The sequence below is a fragment of the Aotus nancymaae genome, unplaced genomic scaffold, assembly GCF_030222135.1.
Source record: "Aotus nancymaae isolate 86718 unplaced genomic scaffold, 86718_ANA_hifiasm-v0.15.2.pri h1tg000038l, whole genome shotgun sequence".
Classification (NCBI taxonomy): domain Eukaryota; kingdom Metazoa; phylum Chordata; class Mammalia; order Primates; family Aotidae; genus Aotus; species Aotus nancymaae.
The window spans coordinates 3,307,013-3,321,570 of NW_026988452.1; the positions used below are offsets into that span (position 1 = coordinate 3,307,013).

The 14,558-nt window shown below is 40.6% G+C and overlaps 1 protein-coding gene and 1 non-coding gene across 6 annotated transcripts in view; both read right to left on the reverse strand.

Annotated features, from left to right (window-relative positions):
* Nucleotides 1-14,558, reverse strand: part of MYRIP (myosin VIIA and Rab interacting protein) — a 398,497-nt gene that overhangs the window by 31,108 nt on the left and 352,831 nt on the right. The gene's annotated exons all lie outside the window — the stretch shown is intronic.
* LOC135268184 (U7 small nuclear RNA) lies at nt 7,483-7,544 on the reverse strand. The gene has a single exon (XR_010336465.1). It is a non-coding gene; the product is annotated as a U7 small nuclear RNA (small nuclear RNA).

Here is a 14,558-nt window from a genome sequence, read left to right on the forward strand (position 1 = left end):
AAGGGCCCATGAAGGCAAAAGTGCCTGTGCCGGGCAAAGTCACCCATGGCCCTCGTCTCGCGGATCTGGAGCCCCTCTGTGAAAAGGCACCTGGGCAGGGCCTGGCTGCCACAGTACCTGGGCAGCTGTGGTCTGGTGAGGTGCCAGCTCCGGACATCCGTGGGGGCCCTGAGTGGGCATCTCCAACAGGACTGTTCATGAATACATGGCAGGCCCCTCCTCCAAGACTCCCCAAAATAATGGAGGGAGACAGTGGGGGGTGCTGTGGTCTTCTATTATGGACTGATGCTAATGAAACCTCCTCATTTGCACATGTAGACCCATGAGGCTCAGGAAATTCAGCTTACCCTGTCTCTGTGACTTCAGGCAAATACTTAATTCCTCTGAGCCTCCATTGTAAAACTGAGATAACGTCATCTAGCTCAAGAGGCTTTTAAGATTAAATTAGATGGCAAGTGTCAGGTGTCTGCCCAGTGTCTGGATCCACAGTTGTGCACCCCTCCTCAAGCACCTCCTACCTGCTCTGCAGGCCGGCTTCCTGGCGGGGGGTGGGCACACTGGTGAGTGCCTGGTAGTTTAGCCGCCTACTATTACGTACTGTAGTCTTGAAACATTTTTCTCCATTTCACATTTCAAAGACGCCTTTTACTGTTATTCCAAAAAGTTAAACTTTGCTGTTCTTTGTTTCTTTTTTCTTTTGCCAAATAATACTTTAAAAAGAAAAAAGTCACTATAATTTATTATTGCCTACCACAATTTCATAAAGATGGGATCATACCATCAAAAAGGGAGGAATAATATGAGAATACAGAATAGTCTAAGAAATCAGAGTAAGCAACCTAACGCTGACACACACACACACACACACACACACACACACACACAGAATAAGAGAGATAGAGAGAAAGAGAGAGAGAGAGATTGAGAGAGGTTCATTTCCATCATTCTGTTGTTTCCCAGTTTGTCATTCTGCTGTTTTCCCTTTACTGGGAGCAGACCAAACCATACACGCTGATATGCAATGAAAACAAGGTATGTCAGGGCCTTGCAGGGACCCCGAAAAAACAAGGCCCTCAAACATCATCAATGATTTCTTCCCATCACTAATTTAACTCCTTCCGAAAGCATCCACTACTATGCCAAGGCATTGTATTGGGCCTGGAAGGGATGCAGAAACAAGCACGCCATGGTCCCTACCCTCAGAGAGCAGAGGGGGAAGCAGTCAGCACGCGACAGCGCATCAGAAGGTAAGGCCTGACCGCACTGTGAGCAAGTCTGTGGACCTGCAGAGGGAACAACCAAGTCCTGCTAGAACGTTACTTTGGGGTAAGGTCTGGAAGTACAAGAAAGCTGCTGAGTCAATGGCACTGCAGCCAAGGGCAGGCTGTGGGAGACAGGTGGGAAAAGGAGGCAGGGGCCAGGTCTTACAGTGCCCCGAATGCCAGCCTCAGGAGTCTGGGGTTTGTATTGCTGGCAATGAGGTGTCACTGCAGGTTCTTGCTGCTGTTAACAATAACTCACTTACTGAGCGCTCACTGTGTGCAGCATTTGCCTTGCCTCATTTAACCCTCCTGACCACCAGAGGATGCAGGTACTATGACCACTCCATCCGACAGATGAGGAACTGAGGCTTAAGAGAGGTGATGAGGTTTTCCCTGAAGGAGCCGGGGTTAATATTCAGGTCTGCCTGGTTTCAAAGCCCAGGCTTTTAACATGCTGCCAGGAGAGACCTGTGCTTCAGAAAGGTAATTCCAACTGCCACAGGAAGAACAGATTTAGGGCAGGGGAGAATTGGAGGCAGAAAGTGAGCGTAGGAAACAATAACTGCAGCTCTAATCAAAGGCTGCAAGGACCTAGGGTGGGGCAGCCATAGCAGGGATGAAAGCACAAAAGGCGCAACGTTCTGGAGAGAGCTGAGAGAACGCGGTGGCTGCAGCGAAGAAGAGGGAGCTGGTGAGGTGCTGCTGTGCTCTCCAGCTGGGGGGATCTGGAAGAAATGGATAAAGATTTAAATACCAGCAGGGAAGGAAGGGTTCATTAGGTTATTGAAATGAGGAAAATATAACATTTCAGAGCTCCTTTTCTCACACATCACGAGAGTGGGTGATTACCAAATGCCCAGGTGGAATAGCACCTAAGTCACTTGTTCAATTCTTCTTTTAAATTCGTCATTTTTGGTGTCAAGTTTCCTGAGGGAGGGCTGAAGGGCTATAGTCTTCATAATTAGCTTTGGTACCATGGAGAAGCAGGTGACAGTGTGGGGCACTCCAGGCCTCTTTTCAGCCCTGCAACTTATGAACGCTCCTTATGGGGAGCTATTAGGGACACTGGACATCCCAGGTAACAGGAAATCTTAACAAGGGTCATGTAAAGACATGCTTGAACACAGAGGGGTGAAGAGAGGAATTACAGGCAGAGGTGAAAAGCCTTTTAGCAGTTCAAGTCGCATAAAATAAACATGGGGCTATGCCTTCTCCCCTTGCTGAATGTTTTTCCTGAAAGACTCTTTCGGGAGGGAAGAGCAGCAGCAAGGAGGGAAGCAGCTCATAGTTAATGTGGGTCCGTCCTGTACCAGGTGTGACTCCAGGCTTCTCATTATTTCATTTAGCCCTGATGGCAACCTGACATGGTTGATATTTTAATTCCATCTTTAGAGACAAAGAAACTGTGGCTCAGTAAAGAAGATGTAGAGCTGGGATTTGAGCCCAGAGACGGTGGTTTCTCAAACCCGTGCTCCTCCCACCGGTCACACCACCACTTCTTCCACGTGCGTAATTCCCTGGACCCAGTGGACTGTGGGAAGTGATGCTGAAACAGAATCTGAGTGCACAATCAGACCAGTGAACAACAGGTCAGGAAGAGAGGAGTCTAACAACAGGGGGTCCTCAGGCCTCTACTAATGGACACCAACCAGAATAAGTGCATTGATTTGGCAAGCCAAAGACCAAGCCACACTACAGAGCTGGAGATCTGTTCAGCACAAGCGCCCATCTGAGGCTTCCAGAGCCGACCTAGAACTGAGCTGCCAATGACCCACAGAGTGGGAAAGGATGTGCTCTGTAAGAAAACCTGTTCCAAGTGTAATCCAGACTCTCAGTCCGCTCATTACTCTCTGTCCCGTACTACAGGTGCTGTCTTGGCTTTATGAAATGCTTCCATGAAACTACCAGAGCAAGCAAGGGAGTTTGTCCAAATGCCTTGATTTCATGTCTTTTTCTCCTTTTCAATGGTAGGAAAGAAACTCCATATGTCCTTCTAAATATTTGACAGAAATCTGCTAGAAAAATTCAATGCTAATATATTTCAGTTCTCATGAAACATAAGGCACTTCGACAATGCCGCTAAAACCCGTCAAAATACATTCTCCATGAACAGACTCATGTCCCTGAAGAGTGACTTGATGCAAGAGGGTGGCACAGAACTGTGGAAAGAAATTGGAACATGAACTTAATAAATTAGCATATGTAATGAACTGAAACGATTACACATCACAGGGATTAGAGGAGAACTGACCTCTAGGAAAGTTTGGGTTCTTAAGTCATACAGGTCTTGATGGCCAAGGCCATCTATAAAAGAAATATTTTCCTTTTTTCAGGGTGACTAAATACTAAATATTAAAGGTATATTATTTGCAGTGTAGTTCCAGTGATCTCTATGCTTCCCTGAGGTCATTTTCTTCTTCTTTGGAGGTCACTATTGTCTGATGTTGGCAACATCAGTGCCTGGAGAGGGAAACAAGGGAAATGGGTCCATCACCTTTGACCAAACCTGCCTTGGCAGCTGTAGAGCAGGCAGGAGGAGTTCCTTTCTTGGTCTAAGAGGTAATCATAGCCATTGATCTTTTTTTTTTTTTGCTTTCTTATACTGACTGTTCCTCAGTTCCTCAGACAATAGTTCCTAATATTGACTGGAAACATTTCTAATGACTGGCAGGAATCAGGACATGTGCTTAGCTCTGAAGAAGTCCAGTGAGACCTGAAATCACTTTCCACATTTGCTGGGAAAGAAGGTGACACATGACAGCTGGCGTGATCTTCATAATGTGAATCCTCCTTGTCACCTGTCCACTTAAACCTTTCCAGGTGCTTTCTACCTCACCAGAACATAGACTGAAGCTTTCCGCATGGCCCACCTGGCCTGCTTGCTCTGTCCCCGCCCTCACCTCTCTCGACACTCTTCCCTTGGCCACCTTGGCTCTTTATCTGTCCCTTGGACTTGTCAAAGTCATCTCTACCTTAGGGCCTTGCATGTGTTCCTCTGCCTGGAAAGCCCTTCCTTTAGATCTTTTTCCTGCTTGCCATTTGGGTCTCAGTTCAAGACCCTTGTTCAGAGAGTTCCTGACTATCCAGGACTCTGCCGTCTGCCCTACTTAATCTTCTTTTTAGCACTTATCACTGTTGTACATCTTCCCCTTCGTGTGTCTACATGTTTACCACTCTCTCCTCCAACAGAAGGTAAGTTCCACCAGCGCAGGGAGCTTCCTTCTCTTATCCATACTGCACTGTAGCTCCTCGAACACCTCGGTCATTGTTGAAGAAGTGGGGAATGAGCAGGGATTCAAACTCCAGAGCTTGTGCTACAACCTCTTACAAGAGAAGTTGAACCTCTCTCTCTCTCTCCTCTTAAATATTGCCTCTTATCTATTGCTGCAAACCAGGAGGATTCATTCATACCTTCATTGGGGTGAAAATTAAGGACCTTTCTTTTCTTACATCCCTATTCCCCTCCCAAAAGAACAAGCTAACAATTGTCCAAACATCATTTATTAAAAAGCCATCTTTGTCTGACCTGGTGTGGAAAGTGAGTGGGAATCACGAGATAAATGGTGATTTAAATTTAATATATTTTAGGCTGTTCTTCTGGACTATTCTGTAACATCCTGTATTAGTAGCTCACAAATTACTGTGCCTTCAAAACATATAAGTAATATCTTAATAGACGGATTCTCTTCATGCCTCTTTTATTTTTTTCGAAACATTTCTAAACTATTTTTGACTGTTTATTCTATCAGATGGTTTTGATTTTTAGACTCACTTTGAAAAGTTAAAAGACGTCTGGTTCAGATTTTGATTTGAATTGCATTAAACCTCTAACCTAATTTTGGAAGAATTTATCTTTACACCATCTTTCTTCCAGTGAATTGCTAGATTTCTTGGAGATCTGTAGTTTTCTTTTAAAGTTGTAACTTCACATTTTTTTTGCTGTTATTGTGGACGGAGTTTCCATTCTATGCCCCATCCCCTAAATGGCTTGAAATTTGTATGTAGATTTTAGTTCAGGGAAGATTAATGGCTAAGCTAGAAACCTCTGATACGGGAAGATCCACCATAAATCTCAGAACCACTTGAACCATACGGTGTAATTAGGCTAAATGATGTGGATTTATGAATAGATCTGCTAGGAATAGACATTTTCTTTGAATAGAATGGATTTTTAATTTTGCAGTTGTGTTCAAGATTGCTATATTCTTTTACAGGCTGTTTATACATCAGGTAAATGTTCATGATCTGACCTCATCTATACTTGCAGTGTTGCCTGGGACTTCCAATGTATCTCCATATTGTTTTATTTGCATTTGATGCAGTAGCTATTTTAAAACCTCTCTACAATGCTGAACCTCCAATTCCACCATGATCTCACTTTCAGAAGACGAATTTGCCACCAAAAGACAGATGGGGAGAGAGGCAGGGTTTAGGGGAAGAGAGAGGTAATAAACACATGGAACATTAAACAAAACCTCCTCAACTTCCTGACATGAAACTGATCCACTTAATTGTGAGGTCAGTTTTTAGGAGGCGGGACTCAACTCTGGAGGCTGGGCTCAGACACTGGACCAAATTGAGGACTAGTTAAATCAGGGCCAGGATAGAAGCAGCTTTCCATAAAACACCCATCAGTGTGCTACGTCAGTTTACCACTGCCATGGCAACACCTGGAGGTTACCACCCCTTTTCATAGCAAAACCTGACAAGTTACCACTTTCATCTTATAAATTGCTTCATAAACTGCCCCTTAATTTACATGTAATTAAAAGTAGAATTACTTTTGATTATTGAAATTGAAAGTATAAATATGACTACAGAAGTACCTCTGAGCTGCTATTCTGGGCATACTGCCCATGGGGTGACCCTGCTCTGCAAAAAGCAGTACCTCTGCTGCTGCTGTACACTGCCGCTTCAATCATAGTTTCTATTTAGCACCCTCCACTCACCCTTGAATTCTTTCCTGGGCAAGGCCAAGAACCCTCCTGGGTTAAGCCCCAATTTTGGGGCTCACCTGCCCTGTATCACTTGTATCTGGACTAATCTATCTTTGCTGTTCCAGTGTCCATGCCCCATGTGTCATCTGAACCCCATCTCCCCATATCTCCAAGAATCCCTTATTGTTGGGCATTTGGGTTGTTGTTTGCCTACAATAAAAACACAATGCTTGATGAACTACATTGTAATATACCCCTGGCTGCTTTCCCAAGTATTTCTTTGGATAAATAATTGAAAGTACAATTGCCAGATCAAAGGGTATACAAACTTTGATTCCTTTGGATTACCAAGTTATCAAACTCTAATATGTGCTCCCACTATTTTATGGTGGCAGACTTGCCTGTTTTCCTGAACTCTTACCAACACTGAATGTCATTCTTTTTCTTTTTTTCTTGATACAGAGTCTCACTTTTTCACCCAGGCTGGAGTGCAGAGTGCACAATATTGGCTTACTGCAACCTCCACTTCCCCAGCTTAAGCGATCCTCCCACCTCTGGGACCACAGGTGCTCACCACCATGACTGGCTGATTTTTGTATTTTTTGTAGAGAGGGGTCTTGCTACATCACCCAAGCTGGTCTGCAACTCCTAGGCCCAAGCAATCTGCTCACCTTGGCCTTCTAAAGTGTTGTGATTATAAGAATGAGCCAATTATCCTTCTTTTTAACCATCCAATTTATCAGGCAAAAGTGACATCTCAATACTTTAATTTGCATCCTTACTGATTGAGCAAATGATAAACTCTGCCTTGTTCATGGTCATTTTCTCCATGCTTCAATAGTGCCAGGCACATTGAGACACTCAACTAACATTTACTGAAAAAAAAAATGAATGTACTAACCATATGGCAAGTTCTGGGTAAGGTGTTATATTAAATAAAAATTGTTACATGCAGAGCAGGCCAGGAGAAAAAAAATTGTAATACGATTAAAGTTGAATATTTTTTCATATGCTTATTGGCCATTTACAGTTTCTCTCTCTTTTTTTTTTTGAAGACTCTCCTGCTTGTGTGTGGCACCTCCTCCTGACTCTCTTCCATCTGCTCCAGCCACGTAAGCCATGCCTGCTTCCCCTTCGCCTTCTGCCGTGATTGTAAGCTTCCTGAGGCCTCCCCAGCCATGCTTCCTGAACAGCCTGCAGAACTGTGAGACAATTAACCTCTTTTCTTTATAGATTACCCAGTCTAAGGTATTTCTTTTATTTATTTATTTATTTATTTATTTCGGGGCTTTCCGGCAAAACCCGGAAAGCCTGCTAGACAAATTCTAAAAGAGCTGTAACACTTAAGGTATTTCTTTATAGCAGTGTGGGAATGAACTAATACAGAGTTATAAATATATTAATTCTTCACCCATTATATATTTAAGCACTATGTCTTCTTAACTATTCTTTTCCTTTTAAGTTCATGGTTTTGATGAACATAAGTCCTTAATATTTATGCAATCATATATTTCAGGCTTTTTTTTTTTTGAGATAGAATCTCTCTCTGTTGCTAGGATGGAGTGCAGTGGTGTGATTCTGGCTCACTGCAACCTCCGTCCCCTGGGTTCAAGTGATTCTCTTGCCTCAGCCTCCCGAGTAGCTGAGATTACAGTTGCCCACCAGCACGCCTGGCTAATTTTTGTATTTTTAGTAGAGATGGGGTTTCACCATTTTGGTCAGGCTGGTTTTGAGCTCCTGACCTCGTGATCTATCCGCCTCGGCCTCCCAAAATGCTGGGATTACAGGCATGAGCCACCGCATCAGGCCTATGTTTCAGAATTTTAAGGTTTCTGGCCTTTGTTGTCCTAATGTTACAAAATATTCATCTATAATTTACTCTTGTAATTGTATAGCTTCTTTTACTTAACCTTTTAAACTCCTGCCCATTGAGAATTTGTTCTCGTATGTAGTGTGATGTATTAATCTAATTTAGTTTTTTCTTAAATGATTAACCAGCTTGTGCTACATAATTTGTTGATATAATATTCCTTAAAGAATCTTTCTTTGATATTACATGTACCATTGTCATGCCATATTATATTTCTGTATTTTCTATTGTGTTTCATTAATCTATTTGCTTATTCCAGTGTTAGCACCACTGCTATAATTACAGTTGGAATTTTCTTGGCTCTGTTTTATGTACTTACTTTTCCAGATGAACTTTAGAATAACTTCATCAAGTTTGCAAAAAATCTCATTAAGTTGACTGGAATCTGGAATTGGGGAAAACTGACTTCTATAAAAGTGTGAAGTTTTCCCATCTATATACAGAGTATGTTTCCACACTTATTCAGTCTTTATGTCTCCTAGCAAAGCTAGTTAATTTTATTTAGATGAGTTTCATACATTTCTAGTTAAGTTATTCAAGGACACTATGTGTATATATATATGTAAATGTGTACATGTTTATGTATGTGTATTTCATACAGTAAAATTCAGCCTTTAAAGGCATATAGTTCTATGAATTTTGATAAAAGCATGCAGTTGTGTAGCTACCACCAAATCAAGATATAGAATATTTCCATCAGACCAAAAAATTCCCATATGTCTCTTTATGTCAACCTTCCCCTCACCCCATTCTCTTGCAACTGCTGATATGAGTTTTGTCCCTATAGTTTTACCTTCTCTAGAATGTCATTTAAGTGGGAAATATGTAACCTTGAGTCTTTTTTCCCTCAGCATAATGTTCTTAAGATTTGCTGACATTGGTGCCCTAATATTTGTTCACCAGCTGGTGAGCTGTGGACAGCTGGGTTGTTTCCAGTTTTTAGTGATCATGAATGTTTTGTGTGTTTGTCTCTGTGTGTGGACATAGGTCTTTATTTCTCTTTGGTAATACTTAGGAGCAAATTGTTGGGTTGTATGCCAAGTGTATGTTCAGTGCTGTGTGTACTTCTGCTGCTATTGCAAATACAATTTTTTCTTTATATTTTCTGAGACGTTATTGCTATATATATGAATTTTTTGCTTATATATTACTCTTTTGTGATAGCTCACCCTGCCAAACTTATTTCTAATAATCTTTTCAACTGATTTTATTATCGTAACTCAGAAATCTAAAGTCATCATCATAGCTTTGTTTTCTGCTATCTAATGTTGCTAACTTTTATTTCTTATTGCACTGGAGAGAATGCTGGACCAATGAATAATAAAAGTAGAAGACATCTTTGTTTTCTTTCTGTCATTAATAGTAATTTTTAGACTTGGGTTTTATGGATGGGCTTCATGCAATCTGTAACTTTCCAATTTGATCAAAATCAATTTCACTTTTTTATGCTTTATGGAGCTGGAATTCACAATGTTTATCAAATTCGTAAAAAGGTCTGCAACCTCCAAAAGGCTAACAGTCACTGCTGTTGAGTTTTTATCTTCCTACTTTATCAGAAATGGTTGCTCAACTTTATCAGCTGTTATTTTGGAATTCATTCTTCATTCAGCATTTATGAGTATGAATTTCCTACTATGTCAAACATCAAGCTAAGAATTTATTAAAATAATTATGTTTTTCTCCCTTTACTGTAAATACAACAAAAATGTTAACAGAGTCCTAAAATTAACATTATTACATTCCTAGACTACACCCTGTCTGGCCATTATAAATTATTATTTTAATACATAGTTAGAAGCAATTTGCTAATATGTTGAGAATTTCTGAATGTTTATTCACTTGTGAATTAATTTGTAAATTTTTGATGGTGTGCGATTTTTTTGTGTGTGTGAAATTCAGGGGCTTTAATTCAATAAAATGAACTGTGATGGTTTCCATTTTTCTAATTGCTCAAGAACAGTTCTATTAGTAAAGGTAATTAGCACCATGAACATTTGATGGATTTTATTTGTCAAAGATACTAGAGACTAGCTTCTTTCTGAGAAATAATTCTTTGACCACTTTGCCAATTTCTTCCATGGTCTGTTCAGGTTTTGTAACCCTTCTAGAGTCAATTGTGCTCATTTACTTCTTTAGCAACAATACATATTTGCTAAATAATGACAAATATGCACCTGTAATTTAAAACAAATCTTAAAGATACATACATTTTTTACACATATGTACAGGCTATTTGATTAACAAAATACACATTTACGTAAAAGCATTTACAAATTCATCTCTGTCATGTGTGTGTGTTTTTTTTTTTTTTTTTTTTGAACAGTAGTAAAATGTGATGTTCATGATGTTTTTGATATTTAAAATGAGCTCTCATCAAGAAAAAAAATCCAGGGCTTCTGGTGCTTTGACGTGGCTTTTCTTTATCATGTTACAGAATTATCTGTCTATTCCACTGAGAGGCTTTTTTCCCCCAGTGGAGTTTGTGTTGAATGTTTCCAAAAGACATTTTGGCATCAGTTGAGATTATGATGTGCTTTTAAAAAACAGTACTTACTAAATGAGTATAACAGTGGGGTTTCCTGCTATTCACTTTATTTTGCATTCTTGGAATAAAATATATGAGTTATGGTATGTGAATCTCTTAAAGTTGTAGAATTCAGTTTGCTAGTATTTTCTTTAGGATTTTGGCATTTCTCTTTATAGGAGAAACTGGTATACATGTTTTTCCTTCTTTAGTTTTTATATTTTCTACCCAGAGATGTTTTCCAAGAGCACAATCTTGCTTATTCTACAGAACTTCGGATTCATAATATCTTTGCTTCTACTTCCCTCTCCCCAGGGGATCTTACTTTTGGGCGTCTGTGGGGTGAGAGTTTGGAACCAGTGCCTTGCTTGCCAGGTTTTTCTACTTACAACCCTCTGGAGTAACTCTGCCTTTCTTTCTTCAAACCATATCTGCCCAGCATCTCACTACTGCTGTGACTAGGGTGATATCCTCATCCTGGCCTTCCAGGTAACACCTGCATTTTAGAGGCTTGAAGTTATGTCTGTATTGGAGTTCTGGGCAATCTTTCTCTAGTGCCCAGTCCATTTTTGCCTAGAGAGGAAGATATTCTGCTTCTTTCTTTTGAAGATCCATAAGAGAACCTAGAACTCTACCTTCCCGGCCTGGCTAGCCTTTCCCCAGGACACAGTTGTGGGAATGAATGGTGCAGATAAGCATGAGTGAAATAAAACCTTGCCTGTTCAAGCACTGTAGATAAGAGCTGTAGCTCTAAGTGGACAGCTAAAGCTTCTCTTTTTTCCTAGGGCAGCAGTTTAATAGAAAGCTGGAAAAGAGGTGTTAATTCCTCTATAGGCATAAGGCCAATTGAAATCAGTGTAGTTTGGAAGTTGTGAGTCAGTATCTAATACTATATTCACTCTAGCACCAAGTGAAGATGAGGCATTCTTCTAAAATAAAATGCTCCCCGAGTTGAAGGGTGCTGTAGCCTCATATAAATGGTAAGTAATTTTATGAAAGTCTGGCATATATGGACAACTTGATTTTATGTTAACACAATGACATCAACAACATTTTTTTCACAAGCACATTAAACTTGAGAAACCCAAGTTTCTGTGTTTTCTTAGACAACAGTCAATAAATCTGCTTCCTTCACCATTGACCAGGATTGGGTTTCCATGTGGCTTGGCTTTAGTACTTGGGGGGCAGACATCAGAAGATGTGCAAATTATTCTCTTGTTTAGGGGAGAAAGACATATATTAGTTTAGAGAACTCTCAGTACTTTGATGAAAATTATTGTATGAAACTATAAATATAAATATAATTCTTTTCAAAATTGAAAAAAATGAAAATTATTATATGAAACTATAAATGTAGTTTCACTCTTTAAAGTGAAACTACAGAGTCAGTTTGAATTCCAGCAAAGATGTCTGCTGGTTGGTGACTCCCCTGTGAAAATAAAGCACAATGGCTCAGCTACTTGTGATAATTAAAAAACAAAGACTCAATAAAAATGCTTTAAGGACACTAGATGTACAAATTTGACTATAGTGCAAGATTTTCCTAATTTAGGCCTTTAATAAATGCTCATATTCCAAAAGATTGACACATAGGATATCTTTTCTTATATACAATACTATAAATGATACTTATGTTAAGAAGCAAAAACCAGGAATATAACTAACAAAGAATGTAAAAGACCTCTTCAAGGAGAACTACAAACCACTGCTCAACAAATTAAGAGAGGACACAAACAGATGGAAAAACATTCCATGCTCATGGTTAGGAAGAATCAATATCATGAAAATGGCCATACTGCCCAAAGTAATTTACAGATTCAATGCTATCCTCATCAAGCTACCAATGACCTTCTTCACAGAACTGGAAAAAAACACCTTAAACTTCATATGGAACCAAAAGAGCACCCACATAGCCAAGTCAATTCTAAGCAAAAAGAACAAAGCTGGAGGCATCACACTACCGGACTTCAAACTATACTACAAGGCTACAGTAATCAAAACAGCATGGTACTGGTACCAAAACAGAGATATAGACCAGTGGAACAGAACAGAGGGCTTGGAGGCAACGCCACATATCTACAACCATCTGATCTTTGACAAACCTCATAAAAGCAAGCAATGGGGAAAGGATTCCCTGTTTAATAAATGGTGTTGGGAAAACTGGTTAGCCATGTGCAGAAAGCAGAAACTGGACCACTTCCTGATACCTTACACTAAAATTAACTCCAGATGGATTAAAGACTTAAACATAAGACCTAACACCATAAAAACCCTAGAAGAAAATCTAGGCAAAGCCATTCAGGACATAGGCATAGGCAAGGACTTCATGATCAAAACACCCAAAGCATTGGCAACAAAAGCCAAAATAGACAAATGGGACCTAATCAAACTCCACAGCTTCTGCGGAGCAAAAGAAACAGCCATTAGACTGAATTGGCAACCAACAGAATGGGAAAAAATTTTTGCAATCTACCCATCTGACAAAGGGCTAATATCCAGAATCTACAAAGAACTAAAACAGATTTATAAGAAAATAACAAACAAGCCTATTCAAAAGTGGGCAAAGGATATGAACAGACACTTTACAAAAGAAGACATATATGAGGCCAACAAACATATGAAAAAATGCTCATCATCACTGGTCATTAGAGAAATGCAAATCAAAACTACATTGAGATACCATCTCACGCCAGTTAGAATGGCGATCGTTAAGAAATCTGGAGACAACAGATGCTGGAGAGGATGTGGAGAATTAGGAACACTTTTACACTGTTGGTGGGAGTGTAAATTAGTTCAATCATTGTGGAAGACAGTGTGGCAATTCCTCAAGGACCTAGAAACAGAAATTCCATTTGACCCAGCAATCCCATTACTGGGTATATATTCAAAAGATTATAAATCGTACTATAGGGACACATGCACACGAATGTTCATTGCGGCACTGTCTACAATAGCAAAGACTTGGAACCAACCCAAATGCCCATCGATGATAGACTGGACAGGGAAAATGTGGCACATATACACCATGGAATACTATGCAGCCATAAGAAACGATGAGTTCGTGTCCTTTGTAGGGACGTGGATGAACCTGGAAACCATCATTCTCAGCAAACTGACACAAGAACAGAAAATCAAACACCCCATGCTCTCACTCATAGGCGGGTGTTGAACAATGAGAACACATGGACACAGGGAGGGGAGCATCACACACTGGGGTCTGTCGGGGGGGAAACAGGGGAAGGACAGTTGCGGGTGGGGAGTTGGGGAGAGATAGCATGGGGAGAAATGCCAGATATAGGTGAAGGGGAGAAAGGCAGCGAATCACACTGCCATGTGTGTACCTATGCAACAATCTTGCATATTCTCCAAATGTACCCCAAAACCTAAAATGCAATAAAAAAAAAGAAGCAAAAACCTATTATGCTACTGCAAATCTAGAACTTCAGAATTTTGGAGCCAGAAGGGACCATAGGGACTGCTGCTCCAGGCCTGGAAAAATTAGGGGTTTTAGGGGAGACTTGGCCCCGAATATAGTCTCCAAACTCAGGCCAGGAGTCCTTAGTCCTCCTTTGCATCCCTCTTTAGGAGGGCATCAGCTGCGTCTCTGGAGGCAAAAAAAGGAACCACTTCAGTCAGGACTTTCTTCCACAACCACTGGCATGGCTAGTGCCATTGGTGTGGCTGCTCAGTGGATGGGGAGAAACAGGTGCTCATTCCCAGGCTTTGAAGACCATGTGGTTTGGAAGGCTGACCACTGAGGTCTGGTGGAACCAAGTTATTACTTAAAGAAGAAACGACCCTTTGGGAATCCAGTTCCTAAGAAGTTTTGATCTGGCCCCAAGCTCATTCTTCAGCTGGTTAAATTCAGGTAGCAGTGCCCATCTGGGCCCCAGCATCTAGCCAAAGGAAGATATTTAATCCAACTGTAGGGATATGTTTGCCTACAGCAAAGGTTTGAATCCCAT